Genomic DNA, 20502 nt, shown 5'->3' with positions numbered 1-20502 from the left:
TTGTATTCAGAACTCTTGAGGGTGTCTTTGAGGGTGACCACAGATGGTTGGACAGAGAATAAGAAAGGTCATTTATAACTTGTTCATGACTTTTTTCTGTGTTCTATTTTGATTTCTAATTACTTTCTCCTGAAAATGATATCTAGCTCCTTTATTACTATCTTTAATGAATCTAAAGTTATACCATTTATGATGACATAGAGTACTTTTAAAGAATTATTCAAACTTTGGTCCTCAGCCAGATTTTAACCTGTGGCACTCAAGCCTACTCTAGATCTAGCTGAATAATCGTTTAGATTTCTTTTTTTTTTTTTTAAAGATTTTATTTATTTATTTGACAGAGAGAGACACAGCGAGAGAGAGAACACAAGCAGGGGGAGTGGGAGAGGGAGAAGCAGGCTTCCTGCCGAGCAGGGAGCCCGATGCGGGGCTCGATCCCAGGACCCTGGGATCATGACCTGAGCCGAAGGCAGACGCTTAACGACTGAGCCACCCAGGCGCCCCAATCGTTTAGATTTCTATCATCATCATCACTTTAAAAATATTTTTTGAAGCTGAATTACACCAACATTGTAAAAACATGACAGAGAATATAGCATTTTTTCTTAGAGTCACAGAACTGTCAAGCCAGCATTTAACGAACAGTTTTTGTGTGATATGGTTCCTACCATGGAGGAACTTACATTTTATTTGGCAAAATGAAATATATACATGCACCATCACATGTTCTTCGGATAGCTGAAAATATGATATTGAATCTCTGGAGACAAGTCAAGCCTAGAGATAAAGGAGTTTGGGCCAATCCATACTCTTCTGGCTTACCTAAATTTCAGAACTTTCCAAGGGAGAGAATGTTGTAGAGAGAAAAGAACAGAGGTCCAAACAGTAAGCATTGATTATGTAAAGCTTTGGGGAATATCTAAGAGTCATATTTTTCTCAGATTCTTCAAAATGAAACAGTTTTTCTTCCCCAACTTTATGCATTATTACATTCAATTATTGCTAAGGTTCTGTTTAACAGTACATTTGACTGAGTACTCCAAGGTCTCCCAGGAGAGGAAACAACACTTATGTTGTGATCTCCGGTAATTTGGAGTCCAGTTGGAGATCCAATATATGAGCCCTACATAAAGGATTTGGGGCGGGGGGAAGGTCACTGTTAAATTAAACTTAGAGAAATTTCAGGAAATAGAGTAGACAAAAAAAAAAAAAAAGAAATTGTATGGGATTAAAATGTTGATATGCCTTTTTGCCCCAAAGCCCAAAGAAGGAAAATGAATTCAGATAAACTCTCTCAGGTGACTTGTTCACTATCATCTAATCATATCGTGACCAAATCTCTTTTTTACTGACTCACAGAACTTCTCAGATGCATAATATTTTTGTAAAAAGCAAAAACACCTCCATGAGCCTGGAGTCATCCATGTTCCACCTTGTTGCTCTTAACTTACTTAAAAAATAAATTAGCAAACATGAGTTCAGCACCTTCTGTTTGTCTAGTAATGGATTAAGTTAGTTGACTAATGCAAGCGAAAATAATAGGCTTCTTACAAGTAGGAGTCATATGAATTATTTCTTATTAGCAAGCCCTTAGATATCTGAATTATACCTTGGCTTAAGTAAGTAAATGATGAGCTGTAGATTAGACTCTCAGATAAAGTCAATTGTCTGAATATCAAGTGACTATTAATTCTCAATACTAAAAGAGTCATTCATAATTATTAGATAATTCATAGAGCTTGATATTTTAGGAATATTAGCAAAGTACTTCACAATTCCAAAATACAAGGATGACATTCTGAAAGCATTACACATTAACACTAAGCATTTTAATAAAGCAATAGAACTAAAGTATACTGATAACATTTGTAACAGACTTACTATTGCTTGCGTTCCAGCAATAAATAAGCTAAGGCTTAGAGAAAGTCCCTGACTTGTTCCAGGTCCCACAGCTAATTATTGGCAAAACTTACAAAGAGAACCCAAATCTCTTAAATCTGAAATCAGGTTCTTCTCCACCATGGTCTACTGCCTCTTGAAGGCTATGTGGCACAGTAAATGAAAGCCCTTAAAATTTTGACTACATCATACTGTCCTTGGGAATCACGTCATGCTTCATAAATCCAGAATAAATAGAAACTGAATTTACATTATTGGCTTCAATAATCAGAAAATTAGTACAAGTATGTGAATACTTTTAAGATTATGGCTTTTATTCTTACTGATATAGGTAAGAGACCCTATGTGTATATGATATGATATACATTATATATATATATATATATATATATATATATATATTTTCACAACAAGAGTAAAAGAATCATTAAAAGACAAGAGTATTTTTTGAGGTTCAAATTAGATGACTGACCAGTTGACAGGCTGTGTGCATTTATTTATGCTAGCCTTTATATTTTTAATTTGCTAGAGCAACTGAAGTCTGAAACAGCTCAAGGCTGGATGATTCCTTTCTATAAATTACATCTCTTGCACAAATGCAGGCATGAGTCACCAGCTACAGAATTCCAGCTTTAATCCATTATGTCATTTTTATAAGGAAACAAACCGGTGACCTTTATGTGGTTTTAAGGACAATGAATCTGTGAATTACAGAGTATGGGAAAGATGTGATCATAACACGAACAATCAAATGAGTTCAATGGTATGATCTAAAAGGTAAAAAAAAATAAAGTACATTTTATAGAATGAAGTCTGTTTACTTCTGTGATTCTTCTTCCATTATTCACTTACATGTATGCCTTGCATATAGTGGATTGATTTGAAACCAAATTGAAACATTCCAATAACTCGTAAGCAAATTTTAAACAATTAACTTTCATTTGGATTGTGCCCTGGCAGAAACAGTAACCAGAAGGAAAATGCATAGCCCAAAAAAATCTGCAATGTAGGTTTTGTTGAGTGGTTTCAATTTTCTATTGATTCAACCTTTTGTCAGAAATTTTAAACTACAACGCTACTGAAATTGTTACTTATATTTACCATTCCTTCTAGGAAATACAGAGCATAATCTCTGAGGCAGGATGTGGTTCAGGAAAGAAATCGTGGGTACCTCTGGTAAAAAAGGAAGAAGAAGGGAAAGGAATTAACAAATATTGAGACCCCACCCCCCATCCTAGTCAGCACTTTTGACAAAGTACATATATTCCCTCGTGTAATTTTCACAACAGCCCTAATAAATAGGAAACGGAAACACAAAGAATTTAAGCCATGTGCCCAAACACATAACTAATGCGAGGTGGAGCCAGGAATCAAGCCCAAGTCTGTCTCACTAGAGGGGTATACTTTTTTCATGGCACATTGATTAACAGCCTTAAGTCTTAAAAATATGCCAAGTGCTCATGCCCAAAATATACCCTCAGTGTAACATTTACTTAGTCACTGGCAATATTCGCAAAGAACTAAATAAATGGAAAACAATCAGGAGGTACAAGTCATATGCCAACTTCTACAAATCAAGAATGTGTGTGTTTTCAAAGATTTCAGTTTATTTTTAAAGGTGAGGGAATCATTATTTACTAATAGGAATAAAGATGGAAAAAGTGTGCAAAATGTTATCTAATAATAGTAACTGGCAACGAAATAGGAAAATGGTAGAAATGAATCATAATATTAAAAAACAAAAACCTAACACAGATTATTTAATTAGAGGTCTCTTAAGAGCATTTGGAGTATGTAAAGGTAAAAAAAAAAATAAAGCTTTTGAAGATGGGGTTTAAGATCAGATGAGGAGTATTATTATATTTGGTCAATATTAGTTAATATTGTTATCCATATACTCTTTACCAGACAGTAAGTAAATGTTCTAAGCTTAGTTTGGAGAATAGTTTGAAGAGCAGTTTACATAGGTTTTAGGGTCTGAGCATTCTCATTTATGAGGATAATTTGTGCCTTGCAAGATTGTTCTAAGGATGTAATGTATAATGTATACATGGAAGCTAGCTCGTGATAAACTCTCCATAAACAATAAAAAAAAAGACCAGACAGATTTACCTTCAGTTCCCCCAGATCACATTTAGTAGGAAAAAAAGGCAGTCATAATAACACAGGAAACGTTTGAGTACAGATTCCATGAAATTCCATCCTGTTCTTATATCATAATAAATGGTTCTCTTTTCATCTAATTTCATCTATACTGGTTATATATTCTCATAATTCGACAAACTCAAGTTTAAACATGGCATTGCATTTTAAATGCAAAGCCTACTGTCAAAGTTTAAAGCTCCCATTTTATGCCTGTCTATAACTTTAAAATGTTTTCTTTTGGTATTTTGTTAATATGTTTTGTATTGAGTTTTTCCTGTGATTTTTATGGTGAAGCTTGTCACTTCCAGTTGCATAAATATTGTGACTAACTGGTTTTCTAATAAAAATAAAACATACCAAACAAATCCACCTGCAATCTAAGAATATTTTAAGAACCAGTTTCCAAATGCTATTCCGAGCAAAAGCCTATAGAGTATTTAGAATCTGTCACTAGTTTTTAACGGAATTCTGACTTTGTTTGCTTTAAAAAAAATTAATGAAAATCACCAGCTGTATACATGCCAGTATAATTTAAACAAAAAGAGGGCTGAGAGGAAGCTATGAGCTTGCATGACAAGGTACAGAACCCCCACCAAATAACATGTAATGAGTATCAACTGTGAATGGAGGAGCTAAAATGAAGTTTCAAACACAATTTTTGCCCATAATAAAGTATAGAGTTTCTTCTATTTGGTTATTTATTGGATGCTTAGAGACTTGGCACTTTCCCCACCAGAGAAGTCACTGGAATATATGGTTTGGTGTTAAGATCAATGATTTAAAAAGAGTCATCTCAAGTAGAAAAGTTTGCATTATTCTGATTATACATAAACACTGAATATTTGCTGATGCGAGATAGAGGCCAGATAAAAATTGACCTTTGAGTCTATCTTATTCAATTAAAAAAGATTTCATTGTGCTTTAGTTGTCTTACTATGTTTGTCTAGTTCAGGGTTGTTTTAACGTTCCCCCCCTCCCAGCTTCCACATCACTACAAAATGTTGACACATTTTGTTTACACATGCAGAGCTGTAGGTATTAGCGTTATTATTTTTTTATTTAAAATATGATTCTTAGATGTATAAATGTTAGATGTATCACATGATTATTATGTGAAATTAATGTATTTCCCAATATATTTTTAAGAGAACAATCAACCTTTCAAAGTTATTTTAAGATCCGATTTTTCATTGGAGGTCATGGATTCAACCCCAAATCTTTTCTTACCAGTTTTATCATCCATGTTAAAGTATACAATTCAATGGTTTCTAGTATACTCACAGAGCCCTATAACCACTGCCACAATTTAGAATGTTTTCATAATCCTCAAAAGAAACCCTGTGTACACGTCCCTCCTGACTACCTTACCTTCCACCCCCACCCAGACCCACCCCAGCTCTAGCCAGCCAGAAATCCTTCCTGTCTCTATAGATTTGCTTATTCTGGAACCTGCAGACTTTTGACAGATGTACTTGCTGGGAATACCAGAGAGGTTGTTTCACACTAAGAAGAGTTGGCAAAGAAAATGAGATTAGGTAGATTCAGGTAATACGGTTTTGATTAATCTGGGTAAATCCTTAATTTCTGTTTACACTTCTGACAGTAATAAAATTTTGTATCTGAGTTTCTATCATCTATATTTTTGTTACTCAATTTTTATTTTAGTACCACAAAATCAATAAAAAGGAACACATCCTCAAAGTACTCCTGTTCAAAATCAGTTGATTTCAGAAACCTTAGTTTCAAACTCTGGAAAGTTCTATTTCCAGTCCATCTCTTTCATTTTTCCCATTCTATCCAATCAACACTTGCCAAACTTGACTATCCTTTCCAGAAAGGAGGCATTTACATCAGAAAACTTTTAGGTGTGTGCTATTTGCTGTTGAATGTCATAAGAAGCAATTGATTCAAGCTTGCCATCTGTTTTTTTTCCCTAAATCTCTAATATGGAACACACTTCCCTAAAATTACACCTATTCAGAGGATTTTTATGAAGAAAATTGCCTTTCATTCTGATGGGCTTTGCATTTTTCTTTTACAGTGGTGTAGACTAACACATTAGTAGCAACTCTCAATGGGTATCCGTTTTAGCTGTCAACATCAAAAAACAATTTTAAGTACATGAAACCTGAAGATAAAAACTGGGGCCTTCTACCCAAAATATGATATTATTTAATATGCTTCCCATTTAAAGCAATCAATCTCATAATATCTAATAACATATATCAATAGGTCCTATTTACATCCCCAAATGCACGTTTTAATCTTCTTCTTCTGAAACATATAAGCTTTATACACAATACAAAATAATTGTTTTTGTTATTTGCATTGTACTAAATATGAGGATGTAATCGACAATGCACTATTTTGTGTTTGAAAGCTTCTCCAGTGATTTTGTCTTTTGCAATTGCTCCTTTGTTTTGCCATGATTTGCTGGACTTGTGATTCACTGTTCTGAGTGTCACAAATAGCCCACTCCATTGCTCTCTTTGACACAGCACAGTAAGTTTAAACATTAGACAAAGATTGTGGTATTAGAAAGTTCGATGAACTTGAAGAGAAAGTTAAGAAAATTTAAATGAATAATTCAACAGGATAAGGCAAGGAGATATGTGTGCTTTAAATAGTCTGCTAATAGACTCAGTAAAAGACAGAAAAAATGTTTTGAACAAAGGGTCGAAGACATACAAAAGGAGAAGAACATACCTTATGATTTCATTTGTATGAACTTCTAGAACTGGCTAAAATAATCTAAAGTGATAGAAGTAAGAAAATGGTTGCTTTGAGTTGGTGGGGGGTGACTACAAGGAAGAGGAGGACAGAAACATTCTATATCTTCATTGGCGTGGGACTGCACAGGTGTGTATTATCTTCATCAAAACTGGGCGAACTATATTTAAAATGTACATTTTATTATATGTAAGTCATACTTCATTACAGTAGATTTTTTAAAAGTCAAAGTAGTCAGTAAAGGGTGACCATTGTGTTTGAATGTGATCATATTTGAATGAAAGATGGCCTCCTTCTTTTTAAATATGAAATATCCATGCCTTTCCGAAGAAGTAAATTAAGCTCTTTTGTAATGTATTCCTTCTACTCAGGATTGAGTACTGGCATTTTAATGATGACTCTTAGCCACCATAAGATAGGCATTTCTTTGATAGACCTTCTACTTTAAATGCCTGCTTTTTCCCTGTAATTTCAACTGAGGAGAAATAAAGCAGCAAACTTATCCATTAAATCTTCACAGGATTCTTATGACTTTTAAAACATGATTTTGAATTGAAACTACTGTTTTATAATATTCTTTCTCAGGGTAGGCTGAAAGCAAAATAACAATAATTTTTGTAGGAAAGGTAAGATAAAATCTGTCTTGAACATCCACAAAATTGCCCTTAATGTCACTTTATAAATCAGTTATAAATAGCACCAGAAGTAATAGGACTGCATGTGTGAAATTGAAAGACAGTGTATGCACTATTTTTGTAGGAGAGAATTACATAGTGTTTGGATTAATACATAGAGCTAGGTTGTGGCCATCTTTCTTTTCTATCTAGAGTCACTAGCCTACAAAGCAGAAAAATCTATCAGTCATGGGGGAATTTTAAAGATAACAGTTCAGCAAGACGGATAGAAACTGGAAATGACAGAATGTTGATAATAAAATATACCTCAGATTTATGATATAAATGACTGAAAGAAAAAGACTGAGAATGTATGGTAGATGCAAAAAATTATTATAAAAATGCCATGGTTGTGGGGCAGAGGCAAAGCAAGTGGGGCTAAAGAGAGAGAGAGAAATTGAAAAAAAGTTTTAATTTTGCCTAGGGTATTCCAGATTTCTTCAAAATTAATTAAAATTTTAGAAATGTATGCAAAAATGTTGGAAACACCAGAAAATATATTTTCAGTTGATAGATCCAGAAGTAATTTTTTATTTTTATTTTTTTAGATTTATTTATTTATTTATTTATTTGACAGAGAGAGATAGCGAGAGCAGGAACACAAGCAGGGGGAGTGGGAGAGGGAGAAGCAGGCTTCCCGCCGAGCAGGGAGCCCGATGAGGGGCTCGATCCCAGGATCCTGGGACCGTGACCTGAGCCGAAGGCAGACGCTTAACCACTGAGCCACCCAGGCACCCCTAGATGTAATTTTTTAAACTATAAGATTGATTGTTTTTTTTATGAAGGAACAGAAATGCTTCATTGTATCTCAATCCTCCCCCCAAGGGGGTGTGGAAACCTGCAATAAATAAATCCTTCATAAATAAATGGCACAATCACAGTCATAGCTCAATGTTCTGACTGCAATTGTCACAGTTAACCACTAGGGGGCTGTAATTCCTTTGGCAGCAGTTCTCTGACCACAAATGTTTTATTCCTTGCAAGGGTACTTCTGTTAAGTGGGAGCTACGATATTAAGTATTAAGCAGGTAGAACAGTACTATGTACTGAGCTACAGTATTAAGCAGGTAGGATAGCTCATTACTGTGTACTGAAATGATTTCATGCTTTCCTGCATTTCTTTGTTTAATTTTTATTGTACAGACTAATAACTTGGCCACCAGCTTCTTCAGCAAGCGTGGAATCTCATCATTGCTCAAAGATTATTAACTTTGTACCTCTGCTTCTTGAAATATACTAGGTAGAACCAGTTTTATATCCTTTTTCATGAAGAAATTCTTTTTATTTACTATAGATCCCCTATCATTTGGTGAAAATAGAAGTTTAATGTGATCATGTGTTCTCACATATTTATTTCATAAATCTTTGTATTATTTAGAGCTGTAAGAGAGACAAGAAAATGCGAGTGCAAATTTATAATATTAAGTGTGTTTTCTGACATTTAGATTAATATAACAGCTTTTACCCATGTTATTTTTCACTAATTTGAAGTCAGAACTACTCTTCCTTTACTTTTATTTACTCTTTATTTGCTCTTTCATTAAGGAATGAAAAAAAAAACCAATTTGCTGTTATAGTCTGTTGTCTCTTGAATGATTAAAAGGGTAGTGACATTAAATTATTTAAATTGTGGCTTTAAAATTTATTGCATAAGTATTTTATACTATGCATCAGATATATTGACTTATATTGATAAATTTGTGAGCTAAAAATATTTTAATGTCTTCAAATAATATGATAATTAACATTTCTTATGTATTTCTTATAACTCTAGTGGTCTTTACATTATCTGATTTTATTTACTTGAACCAATGGAAGAATTAGTTTTGTAGGGGAGGAAAAATTTTTCCTCTACCCTGTTGGACTCTGTTACCGAGAACTGCAAATTAAACTGACAAGCAAGAGATTAACAGGAGGAAAAGTTTTATTTCATATACATATGAGGCCAACAAAAAAAAGTAGCTGGCTGTTTAATGGTAAAGTTAAAGACTTACATACCTAACTTCGTGGGGATAAGGGAGGAGTGAGGAACAACTTCTCTGGGATAAACAAATACGTTTCTTTAGGAAAGACAAATGGATTTTTAAGAGAACAGACAAGAGATAAGCTTGTGATAGTGTTTGTCTATACAAGTACAGGTACGAGTGGTCTTTCCATCTCCTCCAGAGCCATACAGTTCCATGGAGAGGGCATTTCTGGTAGCCTCATTCCCAAGAAATTGCAGCTTTTAGTCAAAAAGCCTCCTCTTTTAGTCAGAGGAGGTTTTTTTCTGCATATGTTGAATCTCAAGATGTCTTCAACTTAAAATAAGCTTTATACCAACTCTGGGGTTCTGAGTGGGTTCCCACAGATTTATATTTTAAGAAAATCTGTGTATTTAAAACTTTTTGGTCATGTTTTATGTGTTTTAGGGAACTTCTTATGTTTAAAACATGTTAAATATTAACTTTGTTACAGCAAATTTCTTTGTCCTACAAATGTAGCTGGCTAATATTTGTATTAATTTTGTTTTCGAATCTCAAAATAAATGCTGTCAATTGATACTTTTAAAATAATTGATACTGAAATGGTGATTTTTTCAAACTTCTCCTTCCAACTTCTAGTATCATTTAACTAATTCTGGTCTGTAATGATTTTATGTGAAATAATGTTTTAACTTAATATTTGAATTATGATTTTGCTGGTTCATTTATAATACTTAACTGATATTTAATTTTCTTTTTGAGCTGCTGTACTAATGTTTGGATTTTTTTACATTAATTTTATATAAATGAAACTGTCTTCTGGTGCTTATAGATATCAGCCTCATTACTTTTCAGCTATGCTTTATACATGAATAGTATAAATAGTTATTCTAAATAGCACTTTACTTATAGAGTTCTCATTGCATTTTTCTAAATGTTTGTTTTCAGGGATATCATCCAATATCCATGAGCATCTATAGGCCAACCTTCACCGTCCTTCAAAAATAATTGTAAGTATATCCATAAACATGCTATGGGACTCTCATTTTGCAGTAATATTCAACCATTATAGTTAGGGGATTCTTATTATTTTGGTAATGTAGACTTATTTCTGAACTAGTAAAAAATTTCCATTAATGACTTAGCATATCTGAAAAAGAAAATTATTTAATTGGTACACAACATTTTAATGCAACCTAAGAAAAACTCAGCCTATTTTATTACCAAATAATGTGGTAAGCAGACACCTTTGCCGAAGTGTTTAATCGCCACCCTGACTTTATACTAAAGAAATATCAATAAGATGGCATAAATAAGAACAATTAGACTAATGAAGACAAAATATGATTTTGAAGTTTTCTCTTTCAGAAACAAACTCATATCTGAGATTAGGCCATAGAAAATCCAGCTATTGTTTTCCTATCACAAATTTTTGAAAGCGAAGTCCATAAAAATATTCTTGATGGATAGATCTAAAAATCTCAGGAGGAGTAGGAGGGGAGACTGAGAACTTTGTTTCTCAAAAGGCGGTATCAAGGGCACCTGTGTGGCTCAGCCAGTTAAGCGGCTGCCTTCGGCTCAGGTGACCATCCCAGGGTCCTGAGATCGAATCCCACATCGGGCTCCCTGTTATAAATGTCAAAAAACACTGACCTAGAGAATGGACCACTCTGCATATTATAGGTTTCTTAAGCATGTTACTACAAGTTAGGCAAAATAGGTCAAAATTAGATCCCTTATTTTAAGCTCCAGACTGCACAGGGAATTCTCAATTAAATTTCTGATTGTTCCCGAAGTCATAAACATGTATTTAACTCCACAAAATGTTTTTAGAATGATAGTGTTGGAGGAAGAACGGATAATGATCATAGAGGTTATCTTACTTTTACAATGAAATTTTAACACTCTTTTAGTATAAAATTAATATATACTCATTACATAAAAGTTAAATAATACAAAATAAAGTGGAAGTCTATCCAAATTGGAGAGAGGTAAAGGATGGAATAGGATTGGGAATGTCTGCTGAACATATTATTACTGATCAAAAAATAAAAGAAGAAAACAGGGATTGTACATCAAGACAGTTGCATCAAAATGGCTGCATTAAAATGTATTATAGTCAGAATGGTCAGCATCAAATTGTTCTGTTTTGTAATTTGATGACTCACCATTTAAGATGATGACAAAGGTTATGCTTCCTTTGTTTAATATATATTAAAAAAAATTCTTGATGCTATAGGCAACTTTCCATAAAGGAAACATGAAATTCAAAAAGCGTAAAATGTAAAATCTTAAAGAGCCCCAGCAGCTGTCCTGAGAGTGCGCAGGAAGTCACTCATTATACTTTTGTGAAGATCCAAGTTTTCCCACAGGTATTTTCACTGCGTTGGTGAAATAGGTTAAGGTGGACACGCAGGTAAGTTTACACTCTCAAGCTTCAAATTGTGCTCACTCACACAAAGGCCACCTCATATATATCAATGGCATCATAAGGTAGCAACGGCCCTACAAGGTACTAAAGACCAAGGTCAGCCTTAGAAGAATGTGACGTAAGCCAATTGCATTTTTAGTATCTCCCTTTCAGCGCTCTTCTGTCCTTACCATATTGTCTCCATAATGAGTACCCCTTGTTATTCCACAAGGCCCCTGCACCCCTTGGTACGCAGGCCTGTTGACGCCTTGGTCTTATCCAGCTGTTAATTGGAAAAGATTTGATACACAAATTCATCCAAAACTGGCAATATCTACAAGTACTACCCCATCCAGAGAGAGGCCCATTTTAACATTGAAAATGTGACTCCAACAATTGAAATCCTTGATTGGCCAAAAGAGAAAACATGCCCCAAATCTCATCATGCAGGTATGTAAGCTTGTTGCCTACTTCACTTCTCCAAAAGGCTGACTTCATCAGGGCATGTTGGTGACATAAAAATGGATGTGCAACATACTTCATTATACTTAATATAAAAAGTTAGAGTCTGGTGATTTATCATAAATAATTTTGTTAATGTTACTAAATATGTTCATTCTCACTGTACATAAAAGAGTACTAAGAGTTTTATGATAATGTGTATACATCCACAACCTCACATTCTTTGAGTTTTTGAAATGTGGGTCCCTGGTGATTTCTGTGACTATTTTAAGCTATATATGATTCAATTGATCTTTAAAAATAAAAGTCAGTTGAGCTGATTTATCTCCAGCTATCATTCAAACTTAGTAACACCTTCCCTAAAGCCCTCCTTAAATGCTACCTCTGCTACCGTGATATATATTATATATATAGATATATATAATATATATCACCATTAAGGTAATAATTTAGGTAATGTATTCAATGTCTCCTGTGAAAAATGATCAGTTGGACAACTGTGCTCCTCCTGAGCTGGATAAGGTTAGTAATATTAGTAAGTATTAAAGGTAAATATTATCTTTTTTTCTGTAAAACCATATCAGCATTTAAAGCCTCTTCACAGAAAGGGCTCATGTAAATGAAGAAATAATGTACATATGTTGGTTCTACAATGTCATGACAGGATTTATATTTGCTACTTTTTTGACACCTTTATTAACAATTTGAGAACTTTATCTTTTAAACTTTTAATTATGTGACTTTGTGTTGCTACAAATAAATGCAAGTTCACTTAACAGAAGTTTTTTTTTTTTTCAATGTGAGTTCTCTGATATATAACTATTATTATAAAGTTCTTTAGGTTACCGAATTACTTTAATGAAAACATAGACTATAACAAAAATCAAATATTACCTATGTGGATAAACAATGTCATTATTTCACTTTGCAGTGTATTGTAGCTTTCGTTTTATTCACAGATATTTTATTTCTTGGATTTGATAAAATAATGAAATACATTTTATTGCCCTTTAACTCTTCATCTGGTTAAAGTAAATAATACATAATCAAAACTCATGAAAGGGGTACAGAATTGAGTATTAAAATGTGTGTTACCTGCAGAGAATATGCCTTTTATATCACCTACAGGAACCAACATGGTGTCTTGCACATAATATGTATTTAATGATATATTCAATAATTAGTTCAATAATAACTATTGTACTAGCAATGATAAAATAACAGTTTCTTGGGAAGATAATCAGGCACTTTTTTAGTAAATGAATACGTGTATATATATATATATATATATATATATATATATATATATAAAGCATAGGAAAACCAAAGCCTTTATAAGATGATTCCACATTCCTCACAATTTTTACTTGTATTTACTTGTATTACTTGTATTACTATTCTAAAAATTTTTACTTGTATTTACTTGTATTACTTGTATTACTATTCTAAAAATTAAGATGTGTGTGATGTGTGTGTGTATGTATAGGAAAATATATATATATAGGAATATTACTCAGCCATCAAAAAGAATAAAATCTTGCCATTTGCAATGACGTGGATAGAACTAGAGAGTATTACGCTAAGTAAAATACGTTAGTCAGAGAAAGACAAATGCCATATGATTTCACTCAAATGTGGAATTTAAGAAACAAAACAGATGAACATAGGGAAAGGGAAGGAAAAATAAAATAAGATGAAAACAGAGAGGAAGGCAAACCATGAGACTCTTTCTTTAAATTATTTATTTATGTGAAAGAGAGAGCCAGTGAGCATGAGTGGGGAGAGGGGCAGAGGGAGAAGGAGAAGCAGACTCCCTGCTGAGTGGGGAGCCTGACTTGGGGCTGGATCCCAGGGCCCCAGGATCATGAGCTGAGCCAAAGGCAGATGCTTAACCAACTGAGCCACCCAGGCACCCCCTGTAAGAGACTCTTAACTCTAGGAAACAAACTGTGGGTTGCTGGAGGGGAGGTGGGGGGGTGAAGGGGTAATTGGGTGATGGACATTAAGGAGGGCCCTTGATGTAATGAGCAACTGTTATGTGCAACTGATGAATCACTAAATTCTACCCCTGAAACTAATAATACACTATACGTTAACTAAATTGAATTTAAATTAAAAAAAATTTTAAATATATTTTAAAAATTTAAGTAGTCCTTTATAATAATCAATTGAACTCAAAAACATGGCATTAATTAAGTACTTAAATATTTATTGATTTTAATAATCCAATTGAGCGAATTGATAATTTGAAAACTATATACCATACATATTTTTCACCCTGACGAGCCTGCACCAAAATCAACAAGGTTGGCAACATAGGTGAGAATGTCCACATTCTAAAATATTTCAGCTTTTCAAAATAAGTGAAAGTTCATTTTATTTTGGAAAGGTAACTAGGCAAGCAGTTTCAAAGTAGAGTTACATGTCCATTCATACTAGATCACGGTAGTAAAATAATTTTTTCTATGTGTGTTTTCTGTTTTTGAACATACGCCTTTCAAAAATATGCTTGCACTTTTAAATTATACATTTCGAAAATACTCATATCTCCTGAAATATAAAATATGGGAGTAACTTAAGCAACTACAACAAGTAAGTTAATACATGTTGTATTAGAAGCTATCATTATCAAGGAGTTTATGACATAAACAATGTTGATTTTTTTTATTTCACGCTTCTAAAATATTTGTTAGTCTTAACTTTAGTGCATATGGCCCTCATTTTAGAAATGACACATATCTTTCAAATAAAGTGCAGATATTTTAATGATACAAATTTTTTACGTGTTTTATGAAATGAATATTTGCATATTTGCATTGTTTCTATCACATTTTACTCTTATTTGAAAATTCTTTTTCCCCCACCAAAATTAAACACATGACCCAGGCAAGTAATACATGGTATATGTGAGCTTGCTAACAATCGCTTTGTGAAATATTCTCTCTTTGTACATCTAGGTACCGTTGTTCATTTAGCTTTCTCAAAACTAAGTATCTTTATTTGTATCTTTGGAGATACTAGTAAGCTAATACTAAACTAATAAAAAGATACTAACAAAATATGAAAATCAGAACACATATTCGTGGTATGTTTTCTAAAAATATATATCAGTTAAAATCTCTACATAAGTAATTGCCATGCCATTGAGCATTCTCATTGACTTCATAGGGTTTTGATTATATGAGAATATACTCTCATGTGTGGCAAGTTTCTTAGCATCACTGGCAATGACCTTGTCATTTAGATGGTTGGATTAGGCAAGAAACTGTCAGTCATCCTTGAACATCTTCCTATCCGTTATGCCCCATAACCAATTTCATCATTAACTCCTGTCAACTTTAGCTTATGAATATCTTCGCTCCATTTCTAGCATCCTTGTACCGGTTTGGCTTTCTATCACCTCTTGTCTGAGTACTGGAACAGCCTTCTAAATAATTGTCCCAATTACACATTTGCACTCCCAAATCCCATTGTCCCAAGTCTTATTGCTCTTAGAATAAATACCAAAATCTTTATTATGGTTCATAAGAGAACCTAATCTGGCCCCAGTCCACCTCTTCTGTACCATATTTTGCCATGTCCCCTCACCTCCCTCATGAATGCTTCAGCTACAAATGTCTACTTCCAGTTGCTTGAACACATCATGCTCTCGCTTCTGTTGTGAATACTTCCTTGCATTTCCCACCTTTCCTAACACTCACATTCCCCACCAGTTAACTCCTATTAAGCCTTTAAAGCCCAGCCTAAAAGATATTTCTTCTGAGAACAGGGAAGCCTTCGTCCCCACCTTACCCCCCATGTTAGGTCAGCTTCCTATGTTATATACCTTCATAGACAACATTGTATAGCTTTCCATCATAGCACTTATTGCAGTTTATAATTATACATTATGTTTGCGATTAGATATTGCTATCTCCTCCACTAGATGTGAACTTCATGAGATCAGGGACAGTATTTGCTTTTGCTGAATATTGTATTTTTAGCACCTAGCACAGTACCTATCGTACAATTCAGTAAATATTCATTGACTGAATAACTGAAAGAACAAATAGGTATTATCTATCAAAAACTCACTGGTGAAAAATTAGAGGCCTCAGTTACTAAGACCTTAACATAGGGTTGCCAATGTGAGCTATCAACTAACTGTGATGGCAATAAAAGTATCACCATGACTTTAAATGTGATATTAGCTGTACAAGAAATTGACACATAAAGGCCTAATACCCCATTTGCATTGTTGATCAGTCCAACAGGGGTTTTGAATAGGTTTTTCTTGCCCTGTATCATTCACCAAGAGTTTCATAGTCACATTTTAAGACATCAGATAACCAAATCATATCACTGCTATACATTATTAAATAAGCAAATTCAAATTCGTGATAAATGAATTCTGCATAACCTATAAAGTATTAAGAATTATTGCTAATGGGACTTATATTTCACACTAAAAATGGAATATATATATTGACTATAGCATAAATACATCATTGAATAGATGAATATAACTGAAATGTGTTGTTACTAAATGAACACGTTGATGAGTGATATGATCCTGAGTTTATATTTCCTCCTGGCTAACTAAGCTTTCTTATTTCTGCCTTAATTTCATATTGATTTTATTTTTATTCCTCTAAATTGCACTTCGCTATTTTGCAGTGACCCAAATTTGTCTTAAATTACATACATCTGTTTCCATTTTTTCATCTGTTAAAATATACACCAACAAGTTTAAGACAGCATGATGAGTGTTAGAGCAATGATTCTCAAACCTTGTTGTGGATGGAATCATCTGGGAATCCTGTGAAGCTGCAGATTCTGATTCAGTAGGTCTGGAAAGGAGCCGGAGAGTTTATGTTTCTAACAAACTCCCAGATGACAATGTTGTTGGTCCATGAATTATACTTGGAGTAGCAAGGTAATAGAGCAGGGGTCAACAAACTTTTTCCATAAAGGGCCAAAGAGTAAATATTTTTGATACTGTGTTCCATATAGTCTCTTGCAACTGCTTAGCTTTGCTGTTGTACCATGAAGTTGGCCATAGGCAACATGTAAATGACTGGATGTGGCTGGGTTCCAGTAAAACTTTATGAACACTGAAATTCAGATTTCATACAGTTTTCACATAGTATGATATATTATTCATCTTTTTATTTTTTTTACAACCATATAAAAATGTAAATGCCATTCTTAGCTCGTGGGCCATACAAAAACAGTCTATAGTTTGCCAACCACCCCACTAGAGTATGAAGTGCCAGTAGATGAATTTGCCAGAGGCTGGACGTGTGTGGTGGGATAGACTTTGTAGAGAAGATCGCAGTTGAGCTAAGACTTCAAGACACAAGGCTTTTCTTAAGAGAGAAGCGGGAAGTAGTGAAAGACAGAGAGATAGACAAGCAACAGCATTAGCGTTCTCTAAACTGAGAACATAAGAGTGGGGCAGGAGAACAAGCCCTTCTGGACTGAGAAGGCTCAAAGGAAATGGGGATTCCTTGTATGCATATTTAAATGGTTTCAGATTTTGGGGCTCATGGGTGGCTCAGTCAAGTAAGCGTCCAACTCTTGATTTCGGCTCAGGTCATAGTCTCGGGGTCCGGGGATTAAGTCCCGCGTCAGGCTCCATGCTCAGAGCAGAGTCTGCTAAAGGTTCTCTCCCTCTTCCTCTGTCTGCCCCTCACTCCCTCTAAAATAAATAAACAAATCTTAAAAAAAGAAAAGCCTTCAGATTTTAATGAGTTGTGCTGTCAAGTGAGCATGCAGACTGAGAAGTGGAGGATGCTGTTAAGTTCTACATTTTGGAATTTTAAGAGAGGACTGATCTGCCGAGAGGGAGAAAGAGAATAGAAATGAGTGAGGAAACCTGAAAAAACTACATTTGAAAGGTCAGGACTCTCTGCAAGTGACAGCAGATTGTTCTCATATGAAAGCTTTATGGAATCATTTATATAAATAATCAAGGTTTGCAAATTCATTGAGGAAAAGTGAAATGAATATCACAAAACCAGGCGGGGCAGGGCAGTCAAACCTTTTGTCCATTATTACAAAGCACACCGCAGACTAAAAAGGGAAGCTAAGAACTGAGGATTAAAGATTAAAAGGATGGTCTCTACAAAAGCCTCGGCATCTGACTGACATTGCTGATGAGCCAGAGAGTAGGCTTACATGTGGAGAGGTGAAATGAGCACGTGTCTATTATTTCTCTAGAAGTGACAGCGGAGTGAGATGATAAGATATTACAAAACATCAGAGTTGAGAATTATGAAAGATGGAATATCAAGTACAAAATTAACTCAATCCCAATAGTCTCTAGAAAGCTCTTCCTCTAATTCTCTTTCCATTTCTCATCTCATCCCTGCCAAAAGGACTTTGTCCACTTGTTTTGGAGTCGTGCTTCATTGGAATGCTGGGAGTGAATTAAGATTTGCTGGGAACTTACAAGGAACTTTAGGAATTTTCTCATAACAATCTAATAAATGGATAAATTTTACTACCATTTATTTATTTAGATTTCCTCCAAAATAGAGAATGCATCTACCAGTAGCTGTGACTCAGTCATGACCTGGGGGTAGAAAAAATGGAAGGCAGAGCAGAGGGAGAGTTTTTACTTTTCCACACTAGAGGGAAAGCTAAAATTTTGGTCAGAAAATTTTAGGTAACTTTTAAATACTGACTAACCATGACAGGACAGACAACTTATTAATGGAAGTTAGGAAGAATAACAAATGTACACATAGGAAATTTTAACTTTTTTTAGAGAAGGAGGGGGGAAGAGGCAGAGGGAGAGAGATAGAATCTTAAGCAGGCTCCACGCCTGGTGCGGGGCCTGACTCGGGGCTCGATCTCACAACCCTGAGATCATGACCTGAGCGGAAATCAAGAGCCGGTCGCTTAAACGACTGAGCCACCCAGGTGCCTCAAACTTTTATTTATTTTTTTTTTTAACATTCAAAGGACCTATGACCAGGTTTCTCATCAAGTGAGGAGAGATGTTATATTTAGTTATAATATAAATTATCATTTACTGAACATCTACTCAATGCCAGGTAATGGGCTGAAAATTATACAAATTACTCCATTTAATTTTCACATTTTAATAAAAGTGGCTATTATTACACATACTTCACATAAGAGTCCTAGGGGGCTTAAGTGAGTTATCCAAGGTTCCCTGCCTTCTTGGGACTTGCTTAAGAAAAACAGCTATTGTGTAAATCTGGTAATACGAAGTATATAGCACATACCAGATGCTAAGCAGTAATTGGCTGTTGTTTTCTTGCTATTATTGTCAGTAGTATTATTGCTATTTACTTAACGCCTCTAAGCCTTTTTTACCTCAGCCATAACATGAAAGTCAGTATAATACAAGTATGTCAAAGTGATTACATGAAACAACCCACTTAAAGTTTCTAGCATATAAAAGTCACTTAATAAATGTCAAAACCCCATAAATTTTCTCTTGAAGGATGCTTTCTATTTTTAAATAAGGCCAAATAAGAAGGTAGATATTCATTCTTCCAATTATTTAACAACATGCCCCTGGGTAATGAAGTTGACAGTTTCTCTTCAGAAAACGGTGTTTGACTAAAAAATGATTTTAGTTTAAGGGCCCGGAATTAGGAGATTGAGTTTAGGGCTGAAATACTCAGCACATACTTCCAAGTTTCTGAAGGTTTTTTTTTTTCTGTCCCACCTACTATTTCCTATAGTTTAAATCACTAAGGACTTAAACAGATATTTCTTAGGTATTTGTATATGTCCCCGAAGTGTATTAGTTATAGTCTTATTAAAATAGCATAATTCATTCATTTGTGCCCCAGTTCAAAGGCTGTCTTTTCATAGTGGAAGAAATGTTTATTGACAGCATAAAAGTGCTCGATAAATGTCTTCAATAAATGTTGGACACAAGAGTGAATTAATGACTCATTTCCATTATTATTTATTATTTTTATATCTTTAGATTTCTGCAGAGGAAGCTTCCTTTAAATAGGCTATATACTGATCTCTGCAAATTCATTTTAACAAAGCACATCATGTTCCCCTGGATATAAAAATACAAATGAATTAGTCTTTATTACACTTTATTTTTTTAAAATAGTATTTACAATTGATTTTGGTACTTGATGTGCTAACATTTAAGTGCAGCACACCTTCCTTACATTGTTTGCTCCTTGGTGCTTTCCTTCATTTAATAGGCATTGTGATGAGGTTTGGCACTCTTCCTGCC

The 20502-nt window shown here is 34.2% G+C and overlaps 1 protein-coding gene across 1 annotated transcript in view; it reads left to right on the top strand.

Annotated features, from left to right (window-relative positions):
• Positions 1-20502, top strand: part of HTR2C (5-hydroxytryptamine receptor 2C) — a 295563-nt gene that overhangs the window by 14161 nt on the left and 260900 nt on the right. The window contains exon 2 of the mRNA XM_078063980.1: positions 10361-10422. The gene's annotated coding sequence lies outside the window, so the exon portion shown is untranslated. The remainder of the gene's footprint in view (positions 1-10360; positions 10423-20502) is intronic.

The sequence above is a fragment of the Halichoerus grypus genome, chromosome X (genome assembly GCF_964656455.1).
Source record: "Halichoerus grypus chromosome X, mHalGry1.hap1.1, whole genome shotgun sequence".
Taxonomy (NCBI): domain Eukaryota; kingdom Metazoa; phylum Chordata; class Mammalia; order Carnivora; family Phocidae; genus Halichoerus; species Halichoerus grypus.
The sequence above is the reverse complement of the archived record's forward strand: the minus strand, read 5'-3'. Positions and strand labels throughout refer to the sequence as shown.